Raw genomic sequence first — 7,539 nt, forward strand, 5'->3', positions numbered from 1 at the left:
CCCTGGGCCTTCCTTTTACTCCCTATATATCTAAAAAACAATTTCTTGTTGTCTTTTACTTGGGATGCCATCCTCAGCTCCATGGTAGCTTTGGCCTGTCTAACTGCCTCCCTACAAGCGCGAGCAGAGGAGGTATATTCGTCTTTGGTGATCTCTCCCTGTTTCCACTGTTTATATGCTCCCCTTTTGGCCCTTAGGCTGCCCTGGATTTCTCTGGTCAGCCCCTTTCCCTCTTTTTCCTCGCGTCGGGATCATCTCCCTTTGTGCCCAAAGGATCATTTCCTTAAGGCACAGCCACTCTTCTTGGGCTCCCATCACTTCAAAACTCCTACTCTGCAGTGCGTCCTTGACTAATCGCCTGAGTTCATTGAAGTCAGCTTTCCTAAAGTCTAGCACTTTCACCCTACTAGTTACCTTACCCACCCGACGTCTTATGAAGAAGGGTCACATCCCCTCTTTCCACCCGCAGGATCAATGGGATTGGGGTTGGCTTGAGCCCCCTTCTCTCCTCCCCACGCAAGTCCCCTCCCCACCATGGTCTGTCTTCTTATGTATCGTCTCATGTATGTCCTCTTTTCTACAACATGCTTTCCACGTCAGAACTATGGGCCACTTAAAAATAGTGACACAGTATATTTAGGTACAAATCTGACTTACATTAAAAAAAGAAAAGTCTTTTCTGCTAAGGAGCCTTCTGTGGTCTTTGGGGCTTGGTTCGATACTTGCCAGTTTTACACAAAGTGTGCTGTAAAAACGTGGGTGAGGTGAGATCAGAAGCAGACCCTCATTAACATAAAATCGCTTACTTTTGCACCACTTTACATGAGCAGCTTTCTTAACAGAAGACCCTGCCTATCCAAGAAGCAGAAAGGGCACAGTTACAGATAGCACAGTTCGGTCCATGCGCAGAACGCGGGATTTCCCTTTGGTGGGTGAACTCTGCAGCCCCGGTCCTTTGCCCTGCGGCCGGTACACGTGCATGCCAGGGCGTGCCTTCTCCAGGGATGACACCTGCACTACACTGCTCAGCTTCCGGCGCCACAGGACAAATGGTTCTGGGTGGCTTTGGCTGATACAACCAGCTAATTTGGAGATCTAGGACAGGACATGCTAGCTCACTTCCAGGGGTATAGCAAACAGCAGACACTTTTATGTCCAGAAATTATGTTATAGGCTCAAAAATATAGTACAACACTTAATCAGAAACCACACATCAAAAATACTGTGTATGAATATTGTTAGGTTATGGCAGGCTTGCTCAAGCTCCAGCCTTCAGAGACATTTAATTTGGCCCACAGGGCTCCCCACAGCTCAGGAAACCTGACAGCAGTTGCCATCCTCCCCACTGCAAACTTCGCAAAACCCAAGCTTGTTGCTGGAGCCAGGTCACACTCCCCTCCACTGTGGACCTGGGCTGCCACTGGACCACACGCCCTATCCCACATGCAAGGAAGGATCACAATCCTTTCTCCCTGAAGGGCTGGGATGGGGCCAGGCAATGCCCCTTTCACCTTGCAGGACCAAGCCATGTCCCCTTTACTCCACCACAGGACTGGGTCACATCCCTCCCCTCATAGTCCCCAGCTCATGGGGTGGGTGAAGCCCCCTTCCACTCCTGGAGCACCAGGCTCAGGCTGGGCTGCCCCCTTCCCTGCAGCATGGCTGGCCGGTGGCTGCTGAGCCAGCCCCGGGCACTGGAGCAGAAACACCACCCTGCCCACAGTTGGACCAGGCACTGCACATTTGGCCTGCTGGGGAAAAAGACTGAGCACCACTGGTTTGTGGGACTCAGCGACAGTACAACTACAGACTCCCTGAGGGTTCAAAACTATATCAGGGAAGGAAATGGGAATTTTGCTATTTGTTTCTCCGTTTCCAAGATGACACTATAAAAATATAGTGCAGAGGAGTCCAAAAGTCATAACTGTGCACTCCTCTGGCCCCATGTACTGCACCAGTTATCTAATCAGAGCTATTCCCATAACTATGAACATACAAAGGACACTTGATGCTCAAAAGCTCACCCAACTATACTGTTGGTCCAATAAGAGATACCACAAAAACACCTTGCCCCTTGTACACTTCCTGAACCATCACAGCTACAACAACCGTCCAACCTTGCCACAATGACTGTATTACCTAGAATCCAAGACTGCTCTGAATTTAAGATAACCCACAATAATTAGATTCTAGCCATGGACTATGTATGTATTTGTTATAACTTTCCATGTCTAGCATCGAGTTTTTGAAAGGTCGCCTTATATCCATTCCCTCCCCGACAACCCCACAACCACATAAACAAAGCAACCAGCACAGGCAAGCCTGCTTGACTCCTCTGTAATCTCCCCCCCCCACCCCCACAACTCCCTCCTGCCCCAGCTGCCTGCCACCCCTGCCCCCCATGCCTGTGCACCCCACACCTGCCCTTATGGTATCTGTATCCCCTGCCCTGCACTTGATCCCCCTGCCACTTGCCCATGCTCCTGCCTGGCCCCAACCCCTGCCCTCTCCCAGTGGTGCCAGCCTTCTCCAGCACCTGCCACCCCCGACTCAGCTCCTCCTGCTGCCTCTCCAAAAACTAAAGTTCAATCTAATTTGTTTTACTTTGGTATTTTTGTAGCAGCTCAATGACTAAGAACCTGTTATTAAAACACTATTTGCATTACCTGTTCACTTTATAAAATGGTATTTTAAAGGAGTTAGAGATACTATATGCATGTAAGTGAAGAAATGTTCTTGTTCCTCTTGAATACAGGATTAACAATTTTCACTAAAATATGAAGAATGTGCTTCCTAGTGGTTAGGAGAAGTGTTTTGGGGTTACTTTGGTCACCACACCCCACTCTTTCTAATGACAAGCAAGACATCCAGTAACTAACTTCCTTTCCAGCTAAAGAACTCAGTTTTCTTTCACAGGTTTCTTTTAGTATAATTTCAGTTAACATCTATTTAAATCACACAGTCAGATTTAAAAGCAATAAGAAAGTGATGGAAGTTGGTGCATAAATCTACGGTAATGGTTTAGCTCCACATGCTCTGGGCATCTATGGTTTGAATGCTGCATCTCTACTGCCTTCTTGCCAAATCCAGACTGGGGCTGAGGAACAACCCCAGCAGCTCACTCCAGGAACGAGGCAGCTCAGAAACCTTCACAAGTCCTTAGCACGTACCCCTGGCAAATCCATTCTTCTTCTCTCCGTGAAACACTGACACTTTCTGCAAAAAGATTTGATTTGATAGTAAACCCAATGTCTAAGAGTCCTAAGGCAATGTTTGGACTACTCCTAGGAGCAGAGCTGCTCCAAGAGCGAAGGATCGAGTTTAATCTGCTTTCTGCCAGCCCATATTTGAAAGCTTGGAAACATGAATCTGACTGTAGTTTGTAAAGCATTTTGAGAGGCGCCAATGAACAGTATTATTATGATACAGCTGGATAACCATCTTACTGGAACAACAGAAGAGAGGATGGGTTTCCATTAACTTTTATAGTCAGGCTGGGGCTAAATGCGGTCCCAAAATGCACACTTCTAGCAAAAGCTGAAGACAGGCGAGGAAAGAAGGGTCCCGGACATGTTTGCTCGTTCCCTTTGCTAGCCAGTTTCTCTGAGGTAACTCAGCAAAAGTCTGATTGATGCTTTGCAGCCAGGGAACACGCTTCTGCGGTCGGTGCAAGCAGATTTTGCACCGATCAGGAATTCGCTGAGACGCACTGGAAGACCTGAAATGCAGTCTAGGGCACTCTGCGTATTATTCAAACTTCACAAAGTTCAGGTGGGATTTCAAACACTACACAACTTTCTCCTGAACAACAGTTGCTGCAACGGATGCCCTGAAGCTGTGAAGTGATTGCTTACGCTCAGGAAACACGCAGACAACTTGAATTTGAACACACGTGGCTCGCTCCTTAGTCGTAACTGCAGACTCACTCCCCCAAAAGGAAAACAGATCCATTTCCCAAGATCCAGGCATGTCCCTCTGATGGGTTGTCTGCCTTGCATTGTAAACCCATTTCTAACAGGCAACCTGTGGAGATCAACAAACTAATAAGGCAAAGACAAAGAAACCCTGTCACTAAGACCAGCCTCATTCTCAGCCAGGGAAAGGACTGGACAAACATTTATATAGAAGAGAAATCAGATTTAAAACTAGACAATGTCTTTCAGAATGAAAACACCCAGTGACTGCGTAAAAGTATTCCTTTCTCATGGCCCAATGTTGCCAACACTCACTGTTTTCCTGTAAGGCTCATACCGTTTGCTGCATTTCTAAAAACCACAGCCTCCCTGAGTCTTGCAATTACATGAGAGTCTGAGCTTTCATTTGAAAACCAAGAGGTAAGCCTCTGAGGCACAGAATAGTTTCAAAATATGAACCATAAGGGTTCAAGCCACAAGCAAAAATATTTTGCTTTCAATATTTATTTTATTTATATTAAAATCTCTTGTGATTTTAGGAACCAGACTCATGTCTCTGAGTGCCTGGGGTTGGCAATATTGCCATGGCACCCACCAGCAGTCTGGCAAGTATTTCACTAGACCTCTAGCTTTAGATTCTAGTGTTTGCTTATCCCTCTCACAAAACTTCCTTACCTAGAACTTAAACTGTCTTGTATCATGGATGCATTCTCATGGATCCAAAAAGGATATCTGCACACACAGAATCAACCTTTTCTGGACAGCATAATCAAGATGACACTACAGTTAAGGACAGGAAATTAGGAGTCCCATATCTGTTATAATTGTCAGGGCAGTGGAAGCCTAACCATGCAATTAAAGAAGTGGGAGCTTGGCCAGAAACTTGGTTTTGTGTCAGATCCAAAACGAGGTGCCTCCAGCAGCACAAAGAGAGAGCATGTGCACTCGTGTGCATACTTTTCTACTGCACTAATGGACCACCAGAAATCCAAATCCACTTAAGTACATGCTTTCTTTTTAGCCTGCAGGAATTGTCTTATTGAAATCACTTGATTTACCAGATAAAGTTCTGAAATACTCACTCTGGTACATACGTTGGAGCTCAGTGTGCGGAGACTGAGGCACCTTGTACAAGAACAAAAACAAGATCTTCTGAATCCTAGGTCAGCCTGTGTCACAACTTTAAACTTCTGCCCTCACATCACCCTGGGGCATTACTTTGAGACATGAACAATGCGTGCCCCCAGAGGCTGGGTGGGGCACAGTGACTACCCACAGGTAGCAGAGGGGGGAGAGCGGTGGCCAATCGCAGCGGGTGCACCGCATGCACCCCCTATGAGCTGCCAATGGTTTGAGATTAATTCATAATGGAATTTGCTCCTTAGATTCATTACAGAATACTCTCAACAACACGGCAGTAAAATCCCCAATCCCAAATGCTCTGAATTCACAAAAATGGAATAGGAGCTGAAGGGAATGAGTGGTCCCCATGCTCAGCGGTGAGGGGTATCCAAAGGCCAATTTCCTCTTGAAGAAGGCAAAAGATGTGTCCTGTTTGGGGGCACACGTGGCATGTGTCAAATGGTAAACTGAAGTTGTGACGTTTTTTTCTCTTGCAAAAGAAAACTTTTTACAATATATAAAAATATGGTTTTAAAACCCCCAGAACAAAATACCATATTACTTTATTGTGCAAAGAAATGCAGTCAATTGACATATACTCATTCAAGTGAAAATGAGATCATGATCTCTGACCAGACTTTCTCTCTGGAATTGCAGCAGCCTCAATTTACAGCGCACCGGAGCACTCAGTGCTCCAGCCTGCTGGCCCAACAGCACTCAAATGCCAGGTAACAGGCGTAATGATTAGCTTTTTAATTACCACAAATACAGTGAGCCCTTACTTATTAATCCCGCTGTTCACTTTCAGACTTGTAATATCAAAGGCAACTTAAACAACTGATTATGCAATAGTAGTATGTTTCTTCCCCTTCCAACCAGAATAAGGAACATCTTGGCTATACAAAAAGCACATGTAATGGAAAACATGAGTGACTTGGATCTTTCTTCAGTGAAAGCTTTCTTCAGCCAAAACAAGCTTCAATATGTCCAACTATGGCAACGCCCTTGTTGTAATTAATTGCTTGGGATTAAAGATACATCTGTAATAACATGCTGAAATCTTAGTTCCAGAACAAGATTTTGCAATCCATGTGTCTATCACATAACCAGGAAGTTTTATTTCCTAATAAAGAGATAGGACAAGAATCAAACATCACCAATTCTGTTCTAAAGGATGGATTTTAACCAATTATAAAAACCACCAGATTAAATGTATCCACATGGACAAACTCACGCAGCCAAATAATCCCATTTCAATGGAGGGGACTGTAAATTGGCAGCCTGCCATGGCCGAGCCACGTTTGGGTTGGGCAAGTCTCTGGTCAGAGATGTCCAGGAGAGTTCCCCAGTGGCACAGAGATGTGCCATGAGGTTGCCCAAAACAAGATATCTAGCTATAATCCCAGACAAAAATCCAGGTCCTTATTTGGTTCCACATACTTAGCACAGTGCCTGGAGTGCTGTCAGTTGGCAGCCTGGCATGACCAAACCACGCTTTACACATTTTTTGTGGAATAACATGCCTTGATTTATGGCACCATTAAATGCAGCTGATTTACAATTTCAGATGTGATTTACTAGTGAATCACGTCTTAAGTGTAACATATGGCAGAGGCCAAACCCAGGCACTTTACAGCTCAGCACCATGACACATAAGTCCCTTTCTGGTCTTGAGTTTTCCCTCCTAAGTAACTTAGCTCTATGGGCCCTAAAGGCCCTTGGCTGCCTCCAGGATCTTCATCCATTCCCATCTGCTGTGTGCCTTCATCCCCTAGTCACCCATGTTTAATTTCTGTGCATCTGACACAACTTCATAATAGAATTAATAGAATTCTTCAAACTTTACTCTCCCCTCCCCCAGACTGGTTTGTGACCGGGGAGCAAAAACTCCTTAGCAAATGCATTTGTCTGAGATTGTTGCTTTCCTTTTGTCTTCTGATGAATGGCCCCAAATCATCATTACTTAGCACCACCATTGCCACCATGGGTCCGTTGTTAGAGCATTTTCTCAGGAAATGGGAGGTCTGAGCTCAAAGCACATGGCAATATAAGGTAGGAATCAAGCCTGGGAGGTATGTGATTCCCAAACATATTGATGCCAGCAATAACTTCCAGATCATTTTCACTCTGCAACTCTCCTTGTTTTATGACACCACTTCACATGTAATAAACTAAAAATGGAATTAAATGAGTGGCCTGGAGGCAGGTATTCACACTATGGCTTTTTTTGAATAAATTCCATCACTAGAATATTTTTGAGGGATTCATGTCCACACTTGTTAACACCCAGCAGAACTTAATTTGAAGAGTTTTAAATCAACCACACGCAATCAGAGGAACTCAGCTTCAGGCCCTATGTATAAGCATGAACACAATTACAGGTGATTCATCTTTTACCAACAGAGATCAAGACCTCAACTCAGCAGACGTTGAACATAGATAGGCAGCTCTTATTCCAAAGAGCTCACTGTCTCAACTGACATGATAAGTCAAAGGATGAGTA

The sequence above is a fragment of the Alligator sinensis genome, unplaced genomic scaffold (genome assembly GCF_000455745.1).
Source record: "Alligator sinensis unplaced genomic scaffold, ASM45574v1 scaffold1523_1, whole genome shotgun sequence".
Taxonomy (NCBI): Eukaryota; Metazoa; Chordata; order Crocodylia; family Alligatoridae; genus Alligator; species Alligator sinensis.